Below are 27,843 nucleotides of genomic sequence, written 5' to 3'. Positions count from 1 at the left end.
ATTCTTTCATATTTATTAATATTGCAAATTTTGAAACACTTTTATATTAATGTGATCGTAATGAATTGTTTTCTTTTATCTTTTGCCTTTTTATGTGCTTTGCAAAAGTGCTCATTATGTATTTTTAGACCAATTGCAAAGATTTTTATTAATCATGCAATAAAGAAATTACTTACTAATTACTTACTCCTCCCAAACTTGGGGCATGAGCATTAGTAGAATCAAGATGCTGACAAAGATCTGATAAAAATAAATAAAAAAAGGCAAGGGGCAAGAACACAGCCTTGCTAGAGTGGAGTGGTGCAGAGTGGAATAGTGCACAGTGGAGTGGTGTAGAGCGGAATTGTTTAGAGTGGAGTAGTAGAGTGAAGTGGCATACAATGGAATGTAGTAAAGAAGAGTGGCATAGAGTGGAGTGGCGTAGAGTTGAGTGAGGTACAGTGTAGTGTTGTACAGTGGAATAGCATAGAGTAGAGTGGTGTAGAGTCGAGGGGGTGTACAATGGAGTGCCGTACAGTAGAACAGCATACAGTGGAATAGCATAGAGTGAGGTGGCAGAGAGGGGAGTTGCATACACTAGATTAGTGTAGAGTGGAGTGCCATACAGTACAGCGATGTAGACTAGAGGTGCGCACAGTGGAGTTGCCTAGAGTGGAATAGCCAAGAGGGAATTGGAGTAGAATGAAGTGGCGTTGAGTGCAGTGATGTGCAGTGGAACAGCGTACAGTAGAGTGACGTTCAATGGAGTGGTATAGAGTGGAATAGCAAAAGTAAAGATGCATAAAGTGGAGTTGTGTGCAGTGGAATAGCATAGAGTGGAGCGGTGGTGAATGTAGTTGCGTACAGTGGAGTGGTGCACTGTGGTGTGGCGTACAGTGGTACACCGTAGAGTGGAGTGGTGTAAGGTGGAGTGGCTTAGAGTGGAGTGTGGTACAGTGGAGTACGATACAGTGGAGTAGGTACAGTTGCACACAGTGGAGTGGTATAGAGTGGAATAAAGTACAGTAGACTGTCGTAGGGTAGAGTGACGTAGAGTGGAGTGATGTACAGTGGAATAGCATACAGTGGAGTGGAATAGAGTGGAATAGCATAGAGTGGAGTTTCATAGAGTGGAGTTGCTTACAGTGGAATAGTGTAGAGTGGGGCAGCATAGAGTGTAGTGGCATCATACACTGGAGTGGCATAGAGTGGAGGGGTGCAGAGGAGTGGCATAGAATGGAATAGTGTAGAATAGAGACGCATACGGTAGAGTTGAATAGCGTATATTATAGTTCCGTAGATTGGAGTGGCACACAGTGGAATGGCGTAGACTGGAGTGACGAAGAACGGGTGGTGGTGAGTGCAGTGGCGGAGAGTGGAATTGCTTACAGTGGAGTTGAGTAGAGTGGAGTGGAGTAGAGTGGAGTGGCGTACAGTGTAATAGCATTGAGCGAAGTGGTGTAAGTGGAGTGGTAATGAGTGGAATAGCGTAGAATTTAGCAGTGGAGAGAGGAGTGCTGTAGACTGGAGTAGCATACAGTGGAGGAGAGTAGAGTGAAGGGGAATACAGTGGAGTGGTGTGCAGTGGAATAGTGGAGAGTGGAGTAGAGTAGAGTGGAGTGGCGTACATTGGAGTGCCATCGACTGGAGCGGCATAAAGTGGAGTGGTGTACAGTGTAATAGCGTACATTGGAGTGTCGTACAGTGGAGTGACATACAGGGGAGTAGCATAGAGAGGAGTGGGTAGAGTGGAATAGCGTACAGTGGAGTGGTATGGAGTGGAGTGAGATAGAGTTGAGTGTGGAACAGTGGAGTGCTGTACAGTGGGATATCATTGAGTGGAGTGGCATAGGGTGAAATAGCCCACAGTAGAGTGGCATATAGTGGAGTGGTGTAGAGTGGAGTGGCATAGAGTGGAATACCATACAGTGGAGTGGCATTGAGCGGAATAGTGTACAGTAAAGTGTTATAGAGTGGAGTTGCATACAGTGGAATAGCATAGAGTGGAGTGACACACATGGGAGTGGCACAGAATAGAATGGCTTAGTATGGGGTGGCGTAGAGTGGAATAGCATCGAATAGAGTGGTGTATAGTAGAGTTGCATACAGTGGAATAGCGTAGGGTGGAGTAGCAAAAAACGGGTGGCATGGAGTGGAGTGTTGTAGAGTAAAGTGGGTTTGAGTGGTGTAGAGTATAGTGCAATGTAGAATCACATGGCATAAGTGGAGGGGCATAGAGTGGAATAGCGCAGAGTTTAGTGGTGTAGAGTGGGGTGGCTTACAGTGAAGCAGTGTCGAGTGGAGTCATGCAGAGTGGAGTACCGTTTGGGGTAGTGGCGTACAAAGAAATGGCATATGGTGGAATATTGTTGAGTGGAGTGGTGCGGAGTGGTGTACAAGGGAATAGGTAGAGTGGAGTAGCGTAGAGTGAATTGGAATACACTGGAGTGCATCAACTGGACTGTCGTATAGAGGAGTGGCATACAGTAGAGTGGAGTAGAGTGAAATAGCATAGAGTAATGTGGCTACAGTGGAGTTGCGTACAGTGGAATAGTGTAGAGTGCGGTGGCGAAGAATGGGGGGACCTACAGTGGAGTGGCATAGACTGGAGTGTCATCAAATGGAGTGGCATCGAGTACAATAGCCTACAGTGGAGTGGTGTAGAGCGGAGAGGCTTAGAATGGAATGTTGTAGAGTGTATTAGCGTACAGTGGAGTGGCATATAGTGGAGTGATGTAGAGTGGAATGGGGTACAATAGCGTGGCATAGAGTGGAGTGTCATAGAGTGGAGTGGTGTAGAGTGGGGTGTGGTAGTTTAAACAGAAGTAGAACAAAAGTGGGTAAACAAATGTAGATGTAATGTGGCAGGAATATAGATTATGGGTGTAAACGGTAATGTTTAGTGGTAGGTGTAAATAGTTTAAACAGGGTTAAAGCTATATGCCTGAAACATCTTAGTTATATATTGTGCTTCATTATTCTGTGGTAACTTTGTGGTATACTGTGGTACATGACGATGACAAGGCGGTACATGATTGGCTAATGGTTGTATTTACAAAACATAAAAGGTAGCCCTGTAGTTTTCAGCACACTTTCGCTGTGTTCTGAGGTAGGGCCTTAGATATAGGTAAGAAGTAGGTTTTATTATTGTTCTCTACCTATTACCCCTTCATTAAGTGGTAATAATTAGTAAAATGTATGTATATTTTCTATGTATTCTTTACAAATTTATGTGGAAGTGTGCTAGTACCTGCAAAGTACAGCTGAAGTTACAGGTAGAAAATATATTTATCAAAACTACATCTTAATACACAATATTACAGTGTATTTATAATATTATTAACAAATGTAATTTTTTTAAAACACTTTAAGTAGCGCAGTTATTTGGAGGTATGACTATGGAACTCAATGGACTTTTATTGTAAAGAGCTAAATATGTATTATAGTGAACATACAATGCAATACCCTATATTTGTGAAATGTAGTGTAGTACAGTGGATTTTTTTATTTTTTGACATAGATTTAAAAAAGAAAATGTAAGTACTGTGTTACAACCTAATAAAGACGGCAGTAGTCCGTACATTGTAAAAAAAAGTATAGAAAACTTTAAATAATTTTCCGTATTAATAGCTACTTTAATGAAGTGGCAAAAGGTAGGGACAAATATAACAATCATTTACAATGCAATGGTTTCGCCATTGGAAAAGTTAGAGCTATTGGCATTGTAAATGACAAAATTTGTATTTATGTGTTGGTTTTGAAAACAGATAAATAAATGGCATTGTCATTTACATTGCCATTAGCTTAATCTCTCGCAAATGTGAGACATATTATACCCTACGGACGAGCTCAGCAGACAGCAATTACTACCACACACACACACCCAGAGCCACACACCCAGAGCCACACACACACACACAGAGCCAGCCACACACACCCTGAGCCAGCCACACACACACACCCAGAGCCACACACACACACACCCAGAGCCACACACACACACACCCAGAGACACACACACACACACACACCCAGAGCCACACACACACACACACACACAGATCCACACACACACACCCAGAGCCACACACACACACACACCCAGAGCCACACACACACACACACACACACCCAGAGCCACACACACACACCCAGAGCCACACACACACCCAGAGCCACACCCACACACACACACACCCAGAGCCACACACACACACACCCAGAGCCACACACACCCACCCAGAGCCACACACACCCACCCAGAGCCACACACACCCACTCAGAGCCACACACACACTCAGGAGAGCAAGCACAGCGAGGGGGCAGGGAAGCAAGCACAGTGAGGGGGCATAGAAGCAAGCACAGCGAGGGGGCAGAGAAGCAAGCACAGCGAGGGGGCAGGGAAGCAAGCACAGCGAGATGGAAGGGAAGCAAGCACAGCGAGGGGGCAGGGAAGCAAGCACAGCGAGGGGGCAGGGAAGCAAGCACAGCGAGGGGGCAGGGAAGCAAGCACAGCGAGGGGGCATGGAAGCAAGCACAGCCAGGTGGCAGGGAAGCAAGCACAGCCAGGTTGCAGGGGAGCAAGCACAGCCAGGGGAAGGGGAACCAGGGGGCGGATCCCCATCATCTGCACTGGCACACCTCTGCTGTGTGCCGTCACAAAGATACACGGTACAGGACAAACATCAACTGTAACCTACGAGTCTGATATGCACACCTAAAAGGAAAAACTGCACTCCTAACTCCAAAGTGCCAGCAGACACATACATCGTGTGTACATAGAGCCATTTCAGGAACCTTTTCTTAGCGCCACCACCTCACCTTCACACTCGGGCAACTCTCCAGGCGGGGCACAAGCCTTGCTCACTTCTGTAGCTTTTCTTGACGAAAACTGAGAAATACAAATAGTATGTACTGGCACCAAGTTCGCACATGTGGTGAAAGTGCACGAGGTGCACTTCAGTTGAGCTACCTAATAAACATATGATTGTGTGCACTATACAGTCACAGAAAGCCCAGCAACTGCGTCAGGCTGCATATAAATGAAACAAAAATGACTCTTACGTGAAGCCTTTTTGTTCCAGTCCCTGTTCAGTATGTGTAATGGGAAAGTGCACTTTGTATGTACTGTCTGCGGACATGAAAGTGCAGTCGTCTTGAATATCGGTAGCCGCCGCTGCAAACAAGGTGCCAGGAAGTGCACTGTCTGCACCCGCAGAGTGCACTAAAAGGTCCCTTCTGGAGAAAGCATGGGATTTAAAAATACTTTTCCCTGCGTTTCTGCTACTTTTAGCAAGTTTGGGGCAGGGTGTTCGCTTTGTAGCGCTCCTGTGCGCTCCGAACAGTAGAAATGGACGGCCCCTACCAATGCACGCGCATCTAGTGTGAGAAATGGACGGCCCCTACCAATGCTAACGCATCTAGCGTGAGCAACCGTACGTGGTGTACAGCTTCGCAATGAGGATCGAAGCGTACGGGTCTTTTCAAAGGGGGGAAGCGGAAGTGTACAGTTCACCAGGAAATATGAAGTGCACAGTTTATAATCCGGCAGAGTACAGTGGGAGCGCACGATTCTTTTTAAAGACAGTCCAGATGGGCAGAATGGTGCGCACAGGTTACGGGCGAGCTGCCAAGCGTACAGTTAGTTTTCCTGAAGCGGACAGTCTTTTCGATGCGCACCGTACCGGCAAGATGCCACGCACAGTACGGGGCGCAAAGTGTCAGCCCGACAACCAACAGACACGAAGAACAGTACAGAGACGACAGGACACGGAAATCGCGCAACCCACCCCTGCAAAAGACATGTTGAAAATGGCCAAAACATAGCGTGAAAAAAAATAAAGAACTGCCCACCACCTCAATGACGTTCTACAAGGGGCGGAGAGGGAAAAAATCGCCGCAACGCCCACGAATCGCCTCGGAAAATGACTGACACCTCTCTCTTCCAATGGCTAGCCTCCATTTATGGAGCTAGCCAATGGAAGTGAGAGGCGGGACAAAGGCACATATATGTTCTCAAAAGATTTCGCCTGCGCGAACGCTGCTGTGCAGCGGATCGCCAGGCGAAACCTAAAAACAAATACTTACCTATATCCAGCCGCGGTCAGTAGTGGGATTATCTGCCGAGTGGTGACGTGGGGAGGCGGAGGGGCAGGGTGGGGGGTAGTAAACTATGGATTATGGAGGTTTACAGGTAAGTAAACATATAAATAAATAAAACAGATTTTTTTTAACTTTTTTATTATATAAAAGGAACACAGAGAAAACAAACAAAGCAATAAAATAATAATACATCAATTGGGCGAATGCTCAAGGAGGACGGGAGATATACAGTAGCATGATGCAGGAGATGTTTTACACAGTTGCGGGGGCCGGAGATAGGAGACACAAATTCAAGAACAAAATACGCTACACTACATCAGGAATGTCGGGTCAGGGAGACTGGCGGGGACTAGAGATCTCTGTGAGAGGGGGTGTACATATATCTCCCCGGTACGAGTTCCATTGATTCCAGATATTCCCCCATTTTCTGGGTCTGCCTCTCGCCACATATACAGTCTTCTCTCCAAACATGCACCAATCCATGTTCTCTTTCCAGGCCGTCACCGTGGGGGGCCTCTGGGAACCCCAAAGCTGTGCAATGTCTCTCTTAGCAATCATATTACCAAGGGTCGTCCATCGTATCTGCGACACATCATAGTCATTCGGCTCCCATACATTCAGCAAACATCGTCGGGCTTCTGGCAACATCACAACCCCCGTTACTTCATTCATCACCTCATGTAAGCGATTCCAAAAAAGCACCATCTCAGTAAATTCCCAAATTATGTGGAGAAAGGTACCAAGCAGACCACAACCACGCCTACACAAGCCATCCATCGAGTAGCCCATACGGATCAAGCGGGGGCCGGTAACATAAATCCGATGAAGGATTTTAAGCTGGACCAGGCGGAGACGGGCCGGGATTGCGACCTCCTTGGGTGAGGAGATCGCAGATTGCCAGTACTCGTCGTCTAATTCAATATCATCCGCAATCCAGGTCGCCCTGAGGCGCTTGAGCAAGCTCGAGCGATCATTGATCATCTTCTTGTAGATCAGAGAAATAGTGCTATCCGGCGCGTGACTTCAGCAGTGTGTATTGTATCCCTCCTGAGGCGGAAGCCGGGAGGTTCTGTTCGTGTTTTTTCGTGAAACTGTTATTTTAAAAATACCTTTGTAAAATTGTTGGCTTGATTTAATAAGCCTTTTTAGCCTTTCTCTCCCCTCACTACTGCCTGGGCCACTCGCAGCCGAGCATAGACGCTGACGAGTTGGTCCCGGGTTTTATTTGCACGGCAGACATATTGGGTGGTTTCTGGTGCTCTGACGCGCTCCTGTCGCGCTTAAAAGGGGTTTCCCAGAGCCCTGCGCCTAATCAGCAGTGTGTATTGTATCCCTCCTGAGGCGGAAGCCGGGAGGTTCTGTTCGTGTTTTTTCGTGAAACTGTTATTTTAAAAATACCTTTGTAAAATTGCTGGCTTGATTTAATAAGCCTTTTTAGCTTTTCTCTCCCCTCACTACTGCCTGGGCCACTCGCAGCCGAGCATAGACGCTGACGAGTTGGTCCAGGGTTTTATTTGCACGGCAGACATATTGGGTGGTTTCTGGTGCTCTGACGTGCTCTAGTCGCGCTTGAAAAGGGGACGGGCATGGCTCCGCGCAGCGGACGTGGCCAGCGGACGCGTCGGACCTGCGCCGCAGTCGTGCCAGAGTCCTGCCCGTCTGCGCCCGTCCGCGACCAGACCGCGGCTAGGGCTACAGACTATGTGGGTCTCCCTATCCATAGGTATGATAGAAATACACTACTTAATTTGCAACCATCTACCTGTACGCTTACACATTCCCTCCCTTTGTATTTGATTTCATCTGGCTTTCCGTGTACGCCTTGCCATTTTGATCAGGCAGAAGATAAACTGGAATTACGCTGCCCCTTTCGCACGAATATTAAGCAGATCCTATCAGCTAATAAAAACATTAAGATAAAAGCAGGCCTTATTAACTGTCGCTCTTTAGTAAAGCACTCCCTGGATATTGCCCTATCCCTAACTGACAATAACTGGGACATTCTTTTCTTGACGGAAACATGGCTCAGCGAAGATTCCAACCCTGCCTTAGCCCTAGCCATCCCTGCGGGCTACAATATTTACTGTGAGAATAGGAAGAGTTGTGCCCACGGCGGTGGCATTGCCATTATTTTTAGATCTACTTGGACCATTTCCTCATTTCCCTACACTCAAATTGACTCTATTGAAGCCCTCCCTTTTTGTATCCACTTTCCGGCTAACGTGACTCTGTCAGGCCTGCTTGTCTATCGGCCCCCTTAGTCCAAGATCTCAGCATTACCGGAATTCCTGGACTATATTCTCCAGGCTAGTTTGCGTTACGCAAATTTTACCTTACTTGGAGACCTTAATCTCCATGCGGAGGATGCTTCGGATTTGCATAGCTCCAACTTTCTCTCCACACTTCTTGACGGCGGTTTGGAACAGCGGATCTGTGGCCCCACCCATAAGGCGGGTCACACTCTCAATCTTATCTGCTCCAATCTCCCAGACTTAATCATTGGTAACTTGTACCCCGTGATTTGGTCTGATCATTTCTTTATTCCGTTTTCTTTGTGCCTATCCCACCAAAAACGTCCTTGTGTCCAGGCCAAAACCCTTGGGCGCAATTGGAGTATTATCTCGCCAGTGAGTCTGGGCGCTCAGCTGGGTAATACAGCCCCGAAGGGGGCAGCCGATCTAGAGTCTAGGCTAAATAATTTTAATAGTTGGATCTCCTCAGCCATTGATGCAATTGCCCCCATCAAGCCAATCAAAACCTTCCGTTCGGCCCCCTCCACACCATGGTTCTCAGAAGAACTACGTAAATACAAATCGGCCTGCAAACTTTTGGAAAGGCGTTGGAGACTCTCATACTCTCCCGCCAGTAAAGCAGAATATAAATTGGCTCTAAAGAAGTACAGGAAAATGATTATAGATCATAAAAGAATACATCTTGAGGATAAAATTAGCAAAGCCCATGGTTCTGCCAGGGAGATCTTTCAGACGGTAAGATCATTCACCGATCCTTTGGCCCTCAAACGCCAGTCCCCTGTTTCTCAATCATTTTGTAATCATCTATCTGACTTTTTTGAGGACAAAATCATCTCCATTTATGACTCATTTCCCGATAAAAATCACCCAGATACCCTCAATAAGGCTATTTCTATCATTCCCTCCGATTCAGTATCTTCTAAAATCTTCTCCAACTTTGAAGAAATCCCCTTGATCACTCGCTGGCAGAATTATCTAAATGCAGATCGGGTTCGCCTACCGACCCATGGCCGGCAAAACAATATAAAGCCTTGGCCTCTCTTCTCAACCCCATTCTAAATAGCATTTGGAACGATTCACTACAGACTGGCATCTTTCCAGAATCTTGGAAACATGCACGACTAGTCCCCATCTTGAAAAAAGCTAACACTGATCCTAATGAGCCGGCTAATTATAGACCTATATCTCTGTTGCCGGCTCCAGCCAAGGTTCTGGAAAAACTAGCACAAAAACAGCTTGCTAATTTCCTCGAATCCAACGGGTCTTTCCATGACACACAACATGGATTCAGACATGGCCACAGCACGGAATCGGCAATGATTGAGTTGGCCGATGCTGTTCGCTGGAAACTTGACGGAGGTTCAAAGGCGGTGTTGGTGCTGCTCGACTTGTCGGCAGCATTCGACACCGTCCCCCATTCTGTCTTGTTGGATCGTCTCCACTTTAAGGGGATTCAGGGCCAGGCCTTGAGGTGGCTATCTTCCTTTTTGTCCAATAGGACTCAGGCAGTCTTCACCCCCCCGTTCACGTCCACCAGTCGCCCACTCAGGTGGGGAGTCCCGCAGGGCTCCTCCCTGAGCTCTCTTCTTTTTAATGTTTATTTTTTCCCGCTTGCCGAGTTGATCGCCCAGGCCGGAATTAAAGCCACTTCGTATGCGGACGATATTCAACTTTTGTTCGCATACGACAAACCCTCCCAGTCGGCTTTTGATCCTTTAAAAGACTGCCTGCGTAAAATATCATGTTGGATGGACAGTAATTGCCTTCGTCTTAACGCAGGAAAAAATGAGGTCCTTTTTTTCCATCAGCCATCTCCCTTGGACCCCCATCTTTGGTGGCCACATGATCTGAGTTCCCCCCCTCTGCCTAAACAATCTGTAAAAAACCTGGGTATTAGATGGGACCCCAATCTCTCTTTACACAACCAAGTCCAGACAGTAGCATCGGCTTGCTTCTCCAAAATTAGGATGGAAAAAAAAATCAATTTCCTCCCCAACAACACCAGGAGAGCTATAGTCCAAGCACTGATCACCTCCCACTTGGATTATGCCAACGGTCTGTACACTGGGCTGTCTGTAGGTCTATGCCATCGACTACAGACAGTTCAAAATTCAGCGGTCCGTCTAGTATCTGGCATCTCCTTAAGAGAGCGTATTTCCTCTCACCGCCACTCTCTTCACTGGCTACCAATCCAGAAGAAAGTCGAATTCAAAGCCCTCATTCTGACCCATAGGGCCTTGAAAGGACAAGGTTCTGCCTATCTGACTTCTTGTGTGCGCCCATACAAAAATGTTAGAGCTCTCCGCTCTGACACAAAAAACGTTCTCATCTCTCCCAGATTTAAGAAGGCTCGCTCTGGAGGGAAAACCTTCCAGGTCTGTGCTGCCACTCTCTAGAATAAACTCCCTCTTGCCATCAGGGTGATTCCTGAAGAGCCCTCCTTTCGTAAGGCACTTAAGACCTTCCTTTTTTGCTGAATCCCTAAAGGAGTAGGATTGTTACACTCTCTGAAGCGCCGGGACACCCCATTGGGGTAGCCGCGCGCTATATAAGACACACTAAATAAAAATAAATAAATCTAATATACGATCTTCGAGGGGGGTGGATTCCGGAATGTCGCTACCCACGGGGAAAACTGAATTCAACGCATGGCGAACTTGAGCATAGCGGAAGAATTCCCTATCACCCAGTTTGTATTCCGTCTGTAGTTCTGCAAAAGTCTTTATCCGGCCCTTAACCCAGAGATCACGCACTTTACTGATACCAATCCTATCCCACTTCTCGAATCCTTTCGTTCTCCACAGGCAACCCAGTCTCGCAGAGGCATAAAGCGGAGTCGCGCGGGTTAATCGATCTCTCCAGCCCATGGCCGCAGTTGCACTATGCCACACACGCACGGCTATCTCGGTGGGTCCCGAAAGCTGTAAACGAGAGGGTCCAGAATAGAGCGCCCTGTTATAATCTCCCCCCGGTAACAGCCATCTATCCATTTCAAATGCTGGATTCAATGCCGGGCCATACATACCATGGTTAATTGCAGCAAGCTGAGAAGCCCAATAATACCGCCTAATATCCGGAAGTGCTATACCGCCGTCATACCAGGGAAGAGTTAACTTTGGAAGAGCGATACGCGAATGTCCGCCCCATAGCAATTGCCTCTGTAAAGACTCTACCTCTCGGAAGTACCTCGCCGGAATTACATCAAATGTGTTCTGGAGTGCATATAAAAACCGCGGCAAGGACATCATTTTAAAGGGAGCTGCACGCCCTAGCGGGGACAACGGCAATTTACGCCAACTCACTATGTCCGATCGTAAACGTTGAAGCGGAGGAAGTAAATTACGCTCGTAGCGGACCGCAGGGTCCAATGATGTAAAAACTCCCAGATACTTGAAACCGGACTGCGTCACCTGGATAGGACATCCACGCGGCAGGAGAGGAACGCCACCAGGGAGCACGTATTTGTGGGACTTAGTCCAGTTAATGATGAGGCCGGAGTTTTTCCGGAACGAGTTAAGCACGTCGAACAATACATTTAACGATTTTTGAGGCGACGTGATGTACAGCAAAATATCGTCCGCATAGAGCGATATGCAGTCCTCAAAGTCCGGAGTCCAGTGTATGCCTCTCATCGAGGGCTCCCACCGTATCCAGGCAGCAAGAGGTTCCAAAGCAAGGGCAAAGAGAAGCAGAGACAGGGGGCAACCTTGCCGTGTGCCTCTCCCAAGGACAAAGGGTCCGAAGACCCGGCCATTTACCACAACCTGTGCCAGTGGCGTCTCATACAGAAGTTTTACCCAACTAATAAATCCAGCGCCAAAACCAAATTTTGCAAGTGCAGCCCAAAGATACGGCCATTCGATGGTATCAAAGGCCATCGTGGCATCTAAGGACGCCAAGATGGCCGGTTCACGCAGTGACGTCGCCCTCGCGAGAACAGCATGTAAGCGCCGCAAATTCAATGCTGTGTTACGATTTGGGATGAAGCCCGACTGATCCGGATGGATCAGCTCACTGACTACTTTTATCAGGCGGTTTGCAAGCAGCTTGGCAAGAATCTTAGGTTCAGCATTTAGGAGCGAGATAGGCCTATAGGACGCACAGCGGTCACGTGGCTTCCCTTCCTTATGGATCATCACAATGGTCGCAAGACGCTGATCACGAGGAAGGGAGCCAGTTTCCCGCGCCGCCAAAAACATATCACGGAGATACGGCGCTAGCGTGTCAAGGCGCAGCCTATAAAGTTCGATGGGAAGACCGTTAGGGCCCAGAGCCTTTCCGGAGCGAATAGAGCGCATAGCGAGAGCTACCTCATCAACTGAAGGTGCAGCGTCTAACCAGTCCCTATCGGACTCTGACAAACAAGGCAACGCAATATCTCTGAGCAACAAATGAGAATCCTCCTCGGGCCTATCAGATGCCGGAGAATACACCTTTCGAAAATAATCAGCAAAGCATTCAACAATGTCAACCGGATCAGTCACTCGGGTGCCATCAGGTCTCTCAATCACTGGAATCACACGGCTTGCCCTGTCCTTTCTATCCAGCCACGCAATCAATTTCCCTGCCTTATCACCCACATCATACAGTCGTCCCTGCTGTTCCCTACACATCATCTTAGCTGTGTCAGTGACCAAATTCTTGTAGTCGAGTTGCTTGAGACTAAGGACGTGAAGCGTATCTCGGGTAACATTCCGCTCCAAGGCACTCTCCAACTCAGTAATTTCAGTCTCAAGACGGACTACTGCCTCATTCCTACTTTTCTTTGCGCACCCAATTAACGACAATGCTTGTCCCCGGATGACCGTCTTAAACGCTTGCCACAGTGAGACAGGTGAAGAGACAGACCCTACATTTTCTGCAAAGTACAGATCCAATGATTTAATCAGTTCAGTACGGGTTTTGGGGTTGTGAAGGTACCATGGGTTAATCGGGGCCACCCTCCCATCAGCGCCTGTATTCATATGCATCTGAAACCATATAGGGGAGTGGTCCGATATGCCTCTAGCTAGATGTCTAACCTCCCCAATTGATGAAGACTGGGCCGGCGGTATCAGAATATAATCCAATCTAGAAAGACTACCATGTGCGCCTGATTGGAAGGTGTACTGTGCCTGTTCTGGATGCATCAATCTCCAACAATCCACGAGCCCCAATGCCTCCAAAAAGTCACCCAACCAAGATTGTGCACTCGTGAGATCTCTGGGGGGATAGTGATCCTCCCTTCTGGAGACAACTGAATAAAAGTCACAACCCAGGATCAGGATACCATTCAGGAGACCCAAAACTACTCGTCCCAAGTCTGCGAAAGTAGTGGTTTGTAAGCCAGGTGGGACGTACACCGATATCAATGAGATAATTTTCCCCTCCCACCTGCCTGTGAGTGCAACATAACGCCCCCTAGCGTCTAGAGCTATGTCATCGATTTCTAGGTGAAGAGAAGTCCTGACCAAGATACCCACCCCTCTAGAACTAGAGGTGAACCCAGAGTGAGCAGCGAGACGATATCCCCGCCTGTTCAGAGCGTAACAAGCGTTCCCAATCAAATGAGTCTCTTGTAGTAGCACGACATCAGGGGAGAGGCGTCGCAACATCTGCAAGACTACCCCCCTCTTTATCCAGTCTCCCAACCCATTCACATTCCAGCACAGTAGTTTCAGCCCCCTACCCCCCATCCGAACCCGCGACGATCTCCCACCTCATAGCAAGCAGCACACCAAAGTCCAAAGTTGTAACAGTTTGTTGCCTTGAAGAAAAAGGAAAAGGAAACACTCCCAACATACTTCCCCCCTCACCTCAATAATACCCCAGCGCAACTCCCCCCACCCTGCACCCCTGCAGAGACTCAAAAGCCACCCCAACTTGCAGTGTGCCTGTCGCCCTAGCAAAAAACTAATCTACACAAAGAAACCCAGAGGAGGAAAGGGTCCCACTTTCCCCGCCGCCTCCGGGTATGTGCTTAAAAGCAGACGATCACAGAAATTAGCGAGCCACAGTCGCCTATCGTGTTCAGTGTCCGGGATTCGGGCTCCATTGTTCATTCTTGTTCCAATAGTCCTCCTTCAGCACTACCTGATTGTTCCTTGCGATCACGACGGTTGGGCAACGTATCCAGCCAGTCGCTCACCCCCTCCAGGCGATCAAAAAAGAGTGTCCGATCCTCATATTCCACATGCAGCCGGGCCGGGAACAGCATCGCATACTTTAAGTCCATATCTCTGAGACACCTCTTCACCCCCTGAGATCCCATTCTTTGCTTCTGGACGGACTGGGAAAAATCCGGATAGAAGTTCACCGTGGTGTTCTCAAACTGCGTAGGACCGCCCGTCCGCGCAGCCTGCAAAATGGCATTGCGGTCTCTGAAGTAAAAAATTCTGGCGATGATCGGCCGCGGGGGGAAACCTGGCTTCGCTTGACCCCCCGGCACTCTGTGCGCACGTTCCACAGCAAAGAACTTACTCAGTCCCTTGGGGGTGAGGTGATTGAGGATGAGGTCTTCGACACGAAGATCAGTGGTCAGTGATCCAGAATCCTCCAGGACCCCAATAATACGCACGTTATTGCGCCTTGCACGGCCCTCAAAATCCTCCAGCCGACGAGCAAAGAAATCGTTGGCGGATCTCAAGTTACGTACTTCCGTTTGCAAGTCGGACATGTCCGTCGTGAGGCTGGAGGTCTTCAGATCTAGAGATTTTACCTTCTCATTAGTCTTCGCCAAATCTGTTCTGATAAGATTAAGGTCGATGGCCACTGTGTCTAGCTTCAGGGCCAGGGCCTCATATTGCTGGCCGATAGATGTCTTGATGCCAGCAATGGCGCCCATGACGTCTTGCAACGTTAAATCCACTGACACAGTAGGGTCATCAGTCGCCTCTTCCCGGACCCTTGGTGTGCCACCGGGAGATCCTTTAGGATGGGTGTAACGATCCATAACATTCGTTTGGGTTGCGCCTCCCCGGAAGGTGGTCTTGACTTTCCGTTTGTCACCCTCTGGCTTGCCTGTCATGGCTGGCTGGGTGCCCCGGAGGGGCGCCTGGGATCTGGTCCAAATGGCTCCTCAGAATTCACCCACGAGATCACCAAAGGCAGATAAAGGCCAATATAGTTCCACAGCCAAGCACTCGCTGACACCAGGCCTATGTAATGAGCACGGAGCCAGCTCGCCCAGTGTCTGTCTCAAAGGGGAGTAACGCCAGACAGCAAAAACGAAACTGAAAGACAATTCAGGCCGTGGTCTGGACCCCTTTAGCCGTTGTTGTTGAATTACTGCCCGGGCACAGCTGTAACTCAAGGCCCAGGTGTCTCCACGGGGTAGGCCGCAAAAGTGCAGGATGTCATAGCTCAGGAACCCGAAGTCCAAATCAATCCCTGAAAGCAGCTAGTATATCAGGTAGTATATCAGCTTGGCTGCGTCATCAATAACCTATCTTCGGAATCAGGATATTATTCAGGATAGATGCGGGAGGCGGCGAGGGTCTCAGGAGCCCTGTGCTCACGCGGCCATCTCGGATGTGCGCGAAGCTCCTCCTTTTTTGTTGTTGCACGCACTGCATCGCATTATATATATATATATATATATATATATTACCTACTGGCGGTCGCCAGTAGGTAGTTATAGTTAGGACCTAGTTTCCATAGGAAATCCGCAACATTCTATTGGGAATAACTTTGGCGCCGGTTGATGAATCTCTGCGAATTTCTCAAAGAAGATGGCCCGCTCCGCTCCACTTTTTCCCTGAAAGTCTCGCGAAGATTCTTCAAGCGGGGGCCGAGAAAAAAGGGGGGTCCCAAAACGTGTTTTCCTCATGTTAATTTCCATAGGACGATTAGACACGGCTACAGCCCGAACCGCTGAACGGAATTACACCAAATTTGGGAAAATGGTAGGGTCTGGTAGGCAGATCACGCGTTTGGTAAATCCCTCCAGTAGTTGCTGAGAAAATTAAAGTTAAAATCAATTATATATCTATAAGCGCGCACCGTGCGCGCACCTTGCCGTGCACGAGCTTCATGCTGATTTGCTGCCACTGTCTGTCAACACTCCAAAACAGAAATTGATGGGAGCCATCTTGTGCCTCAGTAGACTGAGGCACAGGAAAGCATAAAAAAAAGGGTAGAAGCACCCTGACCCCCTAGGCCTGCTCAAAAATAAAAATAAAAATTCGAAAAATTCGAAAAATCGTAGGGTGCGTGCACCCCGCGATTCCCCCCCCCCCCCCAAAAAAAAAATGTTTTTTTTTGCCTTGGAGGTCCATGTGGGAACCCCTGAGCAGGCCAAGGGGGTCAGGGTGCTTCTACCCTGCCTACTTTTTGAGTTCTAAAACTTCTCGAGCACGAGCTGCATGCTCATTGGCTTTCAACACTTCAAACCAGGAAGTGTTGGCAGCCATCTTGTGCTCGGTAGACCGAGGCACAAGAAAGCAGAAAAACAAACGTGTAAAACACAAAAAAGGGGGTAGGGTAGAAGCACCCTGACCCCCTAGGCCTGCTCATGGGGTCCCACAAGGACCCCCAAGGCCCAAAAAGTTTTTTTAAAAACCCGGTATGTTTATTTAAAAATTACCCCCCAGGGGTGATGGAGCAAGGATTCGCACGTTACGCGACTTGTTTGTACTCATGAACCTCGAATAACTATAATAGATTAATCCAACATGTTTGTTTTACTAATTTCCCCGTTATTCTGACATTTTGGGTGTCCCAGAGACGCTTGCATATGTGTGTATTAACCTTAACAACGCTTGTCATTAAAATGGCCGCTGCTTCGCGGGAATTTAGTCTGCGCATGCGTTGATCACACTCACGTGACGTGACGTACTCGCAGTTCTGGTGGGAAATGTTTGCTCATGCGCAATACAACAAAAAATGGCCGCTTTGTTTCCTCATATGCTCCGTGCTTGCAAAGCTGCTTTTGCAAAGTTGTTTGTTCCGCATTTACCCTAATGCTATAGTTATTATAAAGTAAGGGGTATAGAGTAGCTATTCATGGTATACAGTGTATTCATTTTTTCTGTATTTCTAAATTGTTTTCGCTTACTTTTCATATATCGTATTATTTGGGGCCCGAGGAACACTCGTGATTCCATATTGAACAGCCTTTCTGCGCATGACCGTCTTCTGCCAGTGGCATTGAAACTGTGCCAACCCGAAGTCCCAGCCAAGATGTGCCTGGGAAGATGCACCTTCGCCTAGCAGAAGAAGCTGAACTGTTCCCAATGTATCATAATTCATAGATGCGCTATTGTAATGTAGAAACTTAGGTCATGGGAACCCCAAATTCAATAGGCAGTCCCAGAGTATGCAAATTGAGTCTTGTAGAAATGAAATGTGGTTGGTGTGTTGACCTATCCTACTTGAGGACCAATCGAAATTGGGGATTCTGACACTTGCAACATTTGGGGGGTGGTACACTGACCCGAAAACAGTATAACTAGCCTAGGTTTAGCTAGAGAAATGTTCCGACTTGTCCGAATAGCTGACCTGTCACTGACCCAACTCACTCAATAGGTGACTGATACAGAGAGCTGCGGAGCACTCTGTCCGTAATTTCCAAATACTCAAGCGGGGTTTTGGAAACCTTAAGTGCTGGTGGAGCACTTTGCTGGGGAATTCGATAACCCAATCAGGGTTCTGACTGATAGCTGCAGAGAGGGTGGAGCGCAGGCGTTGCTTCCGAACTGCGGGTCCTGGTCTTACCTTGGTGGTCCTGTCCTGATCCTAATCTGGTCTTCCTGTCCTGTCCTGGGGTGTCCATTCTGCACCTGCTGGCCTACTGGCGACTGCCCTTCCTTGAGGTTCCTCCTGTCCTTAACTGACCCGTGGCCAGGGTTGGTCTTCACACCGTTCTAGGTAAATATAGGTCTGAGGGAACCCATCTATTTTGCAGTCTCCATTTCTTGCTTTGAATATAATCGTACTTGCATATTGTTCCTTTTCCTACCCTCCCGTTGCTGACAATTGTTGAAGTCCTTCATTGTAGTTGTTGTACTAGCATGTTCCAATCTTTCCCCATCCTATAAGTACTGTTCTAAATACTACTCATACAATATATAGATGTTCCTTATCTTTACCCATCCTTTAGTCGATTCAAGTAATTGCACCGTTTTATTAGTATGGTCTATTCTCACTTTACCTATAGTTCCTCTTCATGGGGAAATATTTCACTGAGAAATTCTAGTATGTTCCTTATTCTTCCCGCCCTTTAGACAACATACTGAGTCTAAACTCTGAAACCTATATTAGTTGTTTCCTGTTTTACCTTCCTTTATATCATAAATGGTTGGCTTGATTTATTTCCTCTATGGATATGTGCTCTTTGTAATTTTGGTTATTGATAGTTTAATTGCTGTAAACCTAATGTTTTCAGAACTTGATGAAAACTAGATAAAGGTCTTTAAAACTTCTTGAGTTTGTGGTTATTATACGAGTATAATATAATAAATGAAAAGTGTATTTGGTGTCTGCTTTTCTTCAACAGCTAGCTCCCTGATCCATTGTGATCGTAGGTACCCGTAACGGTGGATTGGTAAGTCGGGTACAGTAGGAATAAATAGGAAAGAACAAGGGATACTGGTAGTAGAGTGTAAGGTCACCTGATCAATGAATATGGTAAATTGAAATATATGGGCCCGATAATTATATAGTAAAATTGTTGGTTAGGTGACCTGCGCGCTCTATCAGTATTTTTCTGGTAGCAGAGCTATGGTTAGGGACTAGTCGAAATTAGGTAGGACTAGTTAAGATAGGTAGGTTATATGCTTCTAAAACTCATTTTGCTGCTAAAAGATTGATCAATCGTACTGTTTTGAACTTGCTTTGAAATTGCTATGAAATGTTTTAAATTGTTTTTCTTGCTGCTATATTGATATATGTTCTAACAAAACTCGTTAGTAAATTGTTATATGTTTGTCTGGAATCCCCGGGGAATTGAATAAGCGGGTGGTGAGGAGAATCCACTCCATAGTGAGGTCAGTGGCTCGAGGAAAATTAGTGCATGGTTAAGCAGAACTGGAAGCGCTAATTAGGGTTTCAGTATGAAAAGCTGAATAAATGATAGCAACGAGTTCGCTAATGAAACTTCAGTTGTGATATAACCCAGTAAGGGTCACACAAGAAAGGAGTAGTAGGTTCATCGGAGCTTGGGTGATAGCAAAAGGGTTCGCTAGTGAAACTTTAGACTTAGTATATATCCTGGACAGAGTGGATGAGTCAAAGAAGTAGCAGGTTCTCTAATGCTTGAGTGAAGGGTAGGCAGAAGAGATCTATCCGTAATGTATGAAAAGTAGACCGAAGAGGTTTACTTGCAGAAAAACAAATCTTTCCTTTCTAGACACTCGAGTACAGTGGCGAATGTGTTTACGTTGTTAATTAAATTGAGCACTTGCACTTTAAAGGGTAGAAATCGTAGCGTTTCTTACCTTGTGAAAGAGGGAGTCAGTCGCGAAGCTGCGCTGACGTCACTCAGTGCCGCGCTGGTATTGGTCGAGACGGCGGGCGTGTAGTTGAGGAGGAATTGTGAAGTAGGGGTGAGCACAGAAGCGTGAGAACTTGTCTCGCGAAAAAGGCCTCGCACCCATTGGTCAGAGAGAAATTGCGGAAAAGTATATGTGGTATCCAGAATTTTTACCTGATCCAAAATATTTAGGATTTGCTAAAGAACAGATGCTAAAAGGCAGACCTTACAATATGTACGGAATCAAGAGAAAAATGACATTAGTAGACAAGGTAAAGAATTATTTTAAAAAGGACAAGTCTATTAAAACTAGAGAAGGAGTTGTCATTCCACCTCCTAATACTCCCGCATCTTTCATGATGTTTGATAAAGGGTACCATACTTGTGTATGGTTGGAAAATTGGGTGGAATATACAAAAAATGATGGAATTTTGGCATTTCCGCTAGATGGTACTTTTAATAGTCAGATTCTGTTCAATTTGAGAACCCGGATGAATGATTTACATCCCAGACCTAGACTAATGCAATATGAAGCTTTAGAGGAATGGGAGATAGAGGCCTTTGAACGAGACAGACCTAGAATTGACAAGGGAATAAGTAAATGGTACCCGAAAATGCATAGAGAAGCTAAAGAGAAAAAGATGAAACAATGGAGACAGAACATGATAGTAGAAGGATTGTACCCTATGATGGCATTAGGAGAACCCATGGGAGAAAAAAGGACAGAGAAAACAAGACATTTAGTGAACAGTGGGGATTCAGATGATGATTATTTGGAGGAAATATTCATGAAAAACCCACCTCCTTATAATGAGGGTTCAAGACCCATAGGTGCCAGAGATACCTGTCTGAGACCCCCTTATAGCGAAGAATCAAGATACTCAGGTGAGAGAGACTTCTGTCCGAAGCCTCCTTACGAGGAGGAGACAAAACCCTTAAGCACAGGAAATCCAATCTCAAAACCTAATTACGGTGAAGGACCGAGTATGACGCATCCTACTGCCCCAAGTTATGCCCCAACTTTGACTCCGCAGGTATTGCATGAGAACTCCCTGGAAAGGGTATTGCAGGAAAGAGAGCGAGAGGCTATAGCTAAACAGAAAACAGAATTAATTCAGAAAATCTCCCAACTAAATACAAGTCCTGAAGCCTTGACGATCCCAGTAACTATTGGACCAGTTGTCCCTTTGTATGGGGATAAACAAGGAAGCCCAAAGACTCCGATCATTACCCCAGCTGTAGTGCAGTCGAGAAAAGAGCCCTTAATTGTAGATGATCAGACAAGTGAATGTGAATCTGAAATTTCCTTAATGGATTTACCGATAAGAGAACCAGAAAGGGGTGCAAGAAAGAAGAACACTCCTTTCAGTTTAGGAGAAGTACAGATAGAGTCAGCTTCAGGGACTAGAAGTGCCACAGTAGTGACTCCTGATGAAATTGAGAGATTGAGTCGAGAATTAGAAAAACAAAACCCCCAGTCAAAACCCTTAGATATTTTCAAATTAAGAATAGAATTGGAAGAACTAATGGCTGGAAATGTGGGGTTAGATAGACTAAATACCTTTTCGGAAGAAGAACTGCTGTTTATCTGTAAGAGTATCACCCGTAATACCAGGGTGTTTCATGAGAAATTAATGGACACCGCGGCTAGTATGGGAATAGATATTGGAAAATCAAAGGCGTTGCAAAAACCTTACAGAGCAGAATTCTCGGATAAAGATTTAGAAAACATGAATGTGTCCGGGAAAAAGGTACAGATCAGGGAATTGTTAAACCTGTTGCAGAAATGGGGAGATTTTGAAAAATGGAAAGCCAGGTGGGCAAAGAAAAAGGAGGAAATTAGATCAAAACAGATGACTTCTGAGTATGTTCTGAAGGAAGCTGACAAGCCAGAGCAATTATATCCTATGCGAGAAGTGCCATGTGGAAAATATGTACATGTTCCATGGTCCCGACAAGATATTGTGTCCTTTACAAACTACTTCCCTAAATTACGAGAGAAGCCTGTAGATTGGTACCGACAGGTTGAGAGGTTTGTGAAGGTTAAAAAATGCCTATGGAAAGATCTAGATGAGTTTTTCGATATTGTAGTTCCTGTAGATTTGTGGACAGAATGTAAAATTGCTATTGATTGGCCTAGTAAGGAATTCCCAAGGGACCCCATCACAGGGGCTCCTTCTGATGATGTAATGAACAAGTACAATCAGGTCATGTTGCATTTAAAAGGAAAAGTGGCTGCAAAGGAAACTGATTGGACCCGAATAGATAGAACTACCCAGGATAGGGATGAAACTGTGCATTCCTATTATGAACGACTGTTACAGGTGTTCAAAACTTACAGCGGCATAGACAACATTGAGATGAAGGACATGACTCACTTCATTTACAGGTTTGTAACCGGTTTAAGACCTGAAATTTGCCAATGGATCAAAGACAACAAAATCTGTTGGCAGTCTAAGAAAATTGATGAAGTGTTAAGGTACGCCAAATATTGCGAGGATGAGATGGCTGACAAACGAAAGGCTTTAAAGGAAAAGGTGATGTGGGCACAAGTAAAACTAGCTGAACAGCAGGAAAAGCAGTTGAGTAAAATGAATAATAATACCCTAAGTCAAGGTTCTGGGGGTGGAGGGAAGCCTAAAGTAAAAATGAGCTGGGAGGAAGCCAAAAAGAAGTTCCCCTGTCACGGGTGCGGACAGATAGGGCACTGGAGAGATGAGTGTCCATACGCACAGAATGGTAACCCCCAAATTAATGATTTAAATCCACAGACGCAGAATGAAAAACCAAGAAAGACCCAGCAGCAACAGGTAAAACCGAATCAGTTGCCCCGTGCACCTAGACCAAAATTTAAGGACAAAGCACAGCAGGGTGAAGACATCGAGGTATGGGGAGGAAAGGAGGATAGAAATGCAGCCGTTTCACTATTCTTGTTAAATGACACATTTTTTTGTGATGACACCTACTGACGGTGCCTGAGGGGGAGGACGAGGAGTGCCGGTGGACCAGTCAGGGCCATACATTGAAGGAAAGGTTGAGGGAAATGACGTCACCTTTCTGTTGGACACTGGTGCTACCCGCTCTACTGTAAGAACAGCAGATGTTCCAAACCTACCCCTCTCGGGAGAAGCGATTCAAGTAGTGGGCGTGTCTAATCAATTGATTAGTACCCCAGTTACTGAGCCCATGGAAATTACAATAGGGAATTTCAAAGAAATGCATAGATTTGTTGTCCGTGATTCCAGTCCTGTAAACCTATTGGGACGTGATTTGTTGTGTAAAATGAACTGTACCATCTTTTGCGCAGCAAAGGGCGTCGAGATACAAACCCCAGACGAAGATGGAATATACAAATTAATGTTAATAAGGCCTGACTCAGAGATTAAAAGACTGACAATACAAGACTTACCTGAAGAACTTCAACAGACAGTGAAACCAGAAGTATGGGATTTTACCGGAATGGATGTAGGATTAATGGCAAATGTAGACCCAATTAAAATAGCCATAAAGGAAGATGCAGTTTACCCAAATACTAAACCATACAAAATGAGTGCAGAAGTGAAGGCAGGAGTTGCCATTGAAATAAAAAGATTGCTAGAAGCAAACATCATACAAGAAGTGTTGAGTAGTCCTTGCAACTCGCCCATAATCGGAATCAAGAAACCTAGTGGGAAGTACAGGGTAGTGCAGGACCTAAGAAAGGTAAATAAAATCGTTGTTCCTTGCTGTCCTATTGTTCCGAACCCAGCAGTGATTTTATATCAAATTCCATGGAATGCTGAGTGGTTCACCGCAATTGATTTATGTCACGCATTCTTCTCAATCCCATTGCATCCAGACAGCAAATTTTTATTCTCATTTGAATTTGACAGTCACATGTTCGTCTGGAATCGCGTCCCTCAGGGGTATACAGAAAGCCCCTCAATTTTTAATCAGATTCTGAAGAAGTGCCTTGAATCCTTGGTTTTACCCTGAGAATCAGTTTTGGTGCAATATATAGACGACCTCTTAGTGGCGTCTAAAAGTCAGAAAGACTGTGTTGTTGACACCATTGCCTTACTGAACCACTTAGGTGAAGGAGGACATAAAGTATCACCTGACAAACTACAGTTCTGTACCTCTTCAGTAAAATATCTGGGGCACCAGATAGAGAAAGGTATCAGGAGAGTTACTTCAGAAAGAATTAGAATAATTCGAAACATGCAGTTACCCAACACTCAGAAAGAGATCAGAATGTTCCTTGGAGTTGTAGGATACTGCAGACAATGGATTGTGGGATTTGCAGTCCTAGCAAAACCATTGATAAAAATGACCAGGAAAGGAGCAAAAGACCCAGTAGAATGGGATGAAGAAAGCATGACAGCATTTACTAAATTACGAGAATGTTTATGTACAGCCCCCGCATTAGGAATGCCTGATTATTCGAAAGAATTTGCACTATTTTGTGATACACTAGACAATTGTGCACTGTCAGTCCTAACCCAAGAGCATGGTTTGACTAGACATCCAGTAGCATACTTCTCTGCTACTTTGGATCCAGTAGCTGCTGGATTGCCTGGATGTTTGAAAGCGGTAGCTGCAACTTGCATGAGTCTTGAACAGAGCGAATCCATCATTATGGGACATCCTGTAACTGTGTATGTTCCACATGCAGTTGTAATCTTACTGACCAGAACTAAAACCCAGTATCTCACACCTAGTCGGCTGACTAAATATGAGAGTATTCTTGTGGGTGTAGCAAATGTAATCATTACTCGGTGTAACTAATTGAACCCAGCTACCCTATTACCAGATTCACTAATTGTAGAAGCAAAGGGGGAGGTTGAGCATGACTGCATTGACCTGACTGAGTTTAGTACCAAGTGTAAATAAGAAAGGGACCCCCTGCGACTAGATACAAGTTCCTAGGTCAGGGCACAATATTATTCAAAATAGTAATACCTAGGCAACTGAAGGGTCCTGTTAGGTAATCAGGTATATAAAGACAGAATTGATAAGAACACAGACTTGCTGTTGAGTGAGGCAGTGTACAGCCCAAATGATTCAGTGATGCAATATCATATAAAACAAATTTATTGACCAAATATCATAAAACAATCTATAGACATAGTTTAAAAATTATTACACAAAGCAAATGCACAGTCAATTTCTTATACAAAGTAATTACGCAAAGGTACACATATTTATTACAATAAAAATGATTTACACAAAATAAAATAATGCTTTTATATACATCCAATGAACAGACAAGAACAAACAAGTGATGAATAGAAATGTCTCTACGCGCGTTTCGGCGTATTCGCACGCCTTCTTCGGGAGACCACTTGATATTTCTGGAAATGAGGAAGGATAATAAACATAAGATCATATAAAAACAGCTGTACACTTTAGTAATGTCAAACACCCAGCAGATCATGCATATTGCGTCTGTTATCTGTCACCAACCACTAAGATGGATTTTACCTTTTACCGCTTGTATTGTAGATTCGGCCTATCATTGCCCCTGAGTCATCCATGCTGACTGGCGCATTTTTTCGAAAGGAATCTGTCCCGCTATATATACAGGTAACTATTAATGTGGGCAAGGTAATTAGTCGAAACCCGCAATTCACAGAACATAGTTCTTCATATTAATACACATACATCCTTCCCTGTTATTGTCTTCTTACAGAGTCAAATATACTTTCCTGCAAGTGATGATTACCTTGTAGTGTGAGCACGATATTAATGTACAATTCTGTCTTTATGTACCTGATTACCTAACAGGACCCTTCAGTTGCCTAGGTATTACTATTTTGAATGAGTTTAGTACCAAACCACGCCCAGATATCAAGGAAATGCCCCTGCCTGTAGAGGATTACGAGTTGTTTGTAGATGGATCATGTCTGAGACATGAGAATGGAGGCATAAGTGCTGCCTATGCTGTAGTCAAAGTATCATGTGCTGTAGAAGCATCCTATCTATTTGGAGTAAAGTCTGCACAAGTAGCCGAATTGATTGCATTGACAAGAGCCTGTAAAGTTGGGAAAAATAAAAGAGTAACCATATATACTGATAGTCAGTATGGTTATGGGGTTGTGCATGACTTCGGCCAATTATGGCTACAAAGGGAGTTCTTGACTTCTTCAGGTACTCCTATCAGAAATGGAAAAGTGGTACAGGAATTACTGGAAGCAATCCAGTTACCAAAGGAATTGGCAGTGGTCAAGTGTGCTGCTCACAAATCTGGCGATGACAATGTGACAGCAGGTAATCGATATGCTGACCAACTGGCCCAACATTGTGCAAGACATCAAATGTCAGTCAATATCAAATTGGGGGAAATGGAAACAGCTGCCAACTTATGGTGTTTGAGAATGTGCCAACATGGGAGGAACTGAGAGATTTACAGAATGCAGCAGGACCAAAAGAAAAGAGAAGATGGAGAATGTTTGGTTGTCAACAGAGGAACGAGGATGGGGTCATTGTTTGCTCTGATGGTATGCCTGTGTTGCCTGACAGCTAGCTTGCTCCTATGACCAGGTTGATACATGGAGATGCACACATTGGTAGAGATGCATGGTTCATGTTTTCAAACAGACATGGTTCAACTTGAAGTTCAGGAAAGTAGCAGAGGCACTCTGCCAGAGGTGCTTGACATGTCAGCAATACAATGCTGGGAAGAAAACAGTAGTTTCACTGGTAAAAATTGGGAAAGCAGAAGGTCCTTTTATAAGATTACAAATTGATTTCATTCAGTTACCCCCTTGTAGAGGAATGAAATACGTCCTTGTCATTGTCTGCCTATTTTCAAAATGGGTAGAGGCTTACCCGGCCAAGAAAAATGATGCCATCACTGTAGCTAAATTGTTATTACGGGAGCTAATACCTAGGTAAGGGGTTCCAGTCACAATTGAATCAGACAGAGGTGGACATTTTCAGAATGAAATAATTGGTCAGATCTGTGAAGCATTCAAAATTACTCAAAAACTGCACTGTGCATATCGCCCAGAGGCTTCTGGAGTGGTGGAACAACTAAATGGCACTATCAAGTCGAGACTAGGAAAGATGTGTGAATCTACTGGCGTGAACTGAATAGAGGCTTTACCTCTTGTCCTAATGGGGATCAGAAGCATTCCAGACCGAAAAACAGGCCTGAGTCCCCATGAGATCCTGATGGGAAGAGTAATGCGACAAGCATGGGTACCAGGACACAAACTGATAAGCATTTCTGATGATTTGGTACTAGAGTACTGCAAGCAACTGGGTGACCAAGTGCGTTCTATCTCTCACCAGATTGGGGAAGACGCCGTCCCCAGCCCAGCAACTCCAGTCCATAATCTGAATCCAGGTGACTAGGTGGTACTAAAGAAACACACCCGTTCAAGTTGCCTTGCACCGAAGTGGGGAAAACCAAGACAAGTGATTCTGGTGACCACAACAGCGGTGAAGTGTGCCGGTGTGCCAAAGTGGATCCATGCCAGCCATACGAAAAAGGTAACTGAAGACGAAGAAACTGACGCTGAAGGTTGTCCAGCTGAGGGGTCTCCAGACGTTGGTCCTGAGGTAGCTGATGACGAACAGCCGAGCACCAGTCAAGATGAATGGTTACCTGTAATCAACCTGACATTTGATCCCATAAGAACCAGAAGCCAAACATACTCAGACAGAGAGTGGGATAGTGAGGAAGAGACAGGAATAGGAGGAGACAATCAGATTATCAAAATCCATGCCAAATCTGATGAGGAAGAAGATTATATAGGGACAGAACAGGTGATTGACACACCTCCAAGAACTCCTGAGATTGAAAAGGGACAGATAGAAATTAGGGCGAAAGTTCAAGCGGAAGAAAATCAAAGGTTCGAAGTGCTTGAACAGGATCAGATAGAAATAGACGAATGTGTTCAGGACATAGAAATTGAAACGTCCAAAAGTAAAATCCAACATACACCTGAACAAGGCCAGCTTAGCAACCAGGCAGAAGAAACTGAAATAAGACCTGGGACTAGTCAGATAGAAAGGAAGGAAGGAAGCAGAAGCAGAAGTGCCACAACAAAACAAAAATAAAAAAGCATTAGAAGA

General features: G+C 45.6%; 1 long non-coding RNA gene across 2 annotated transcripts in view; it reads right to left on the bottom strand.

The window, feature by feature from the left end:
* LOC144785360 (uncharacterized) overlaps positions 1 to 27,843 on the bottom strand; it is a 284,873-nt gene that overhangs the window by 129,830 nt on the left and 127,200 nt on the right. The window contains exon 6 of one of the 2 annotated variants that reach the window (XR_013601839.1): positions 25,022 to 25,115. The exons of the other annotated variant lie outside the window; for it this stretch is intronic. This is a non-coding gene — a long non-coding RNA (uncharacterized LOC144785360). Of the gene's footprint in view, positions 1 to 25,021; positions 25,116 to 27,843 lie in introns of those variants that run through there. 2 annotated transcript variants of the gene reach the window in all.

Source organism: Lissotriton helveticus, chromosome 10 (genome assembly GCF_964261635.1).
Source record: "Lissotriton helveticus chromosome 10, aLisHel1.1, whole genome shotgun sequence".
Lineage (NCBI taxonomy): Eukaryota > Metazoa > Chordata > Amphibia > Caudata > Salamandridae > Lissotriton > Lissotriton helveticus.
The sequence above is the reverse complement of the archived record's forward strand: the minus strand, read 5'-3'. Positions and strand labels throughout refer to the sequence as shown.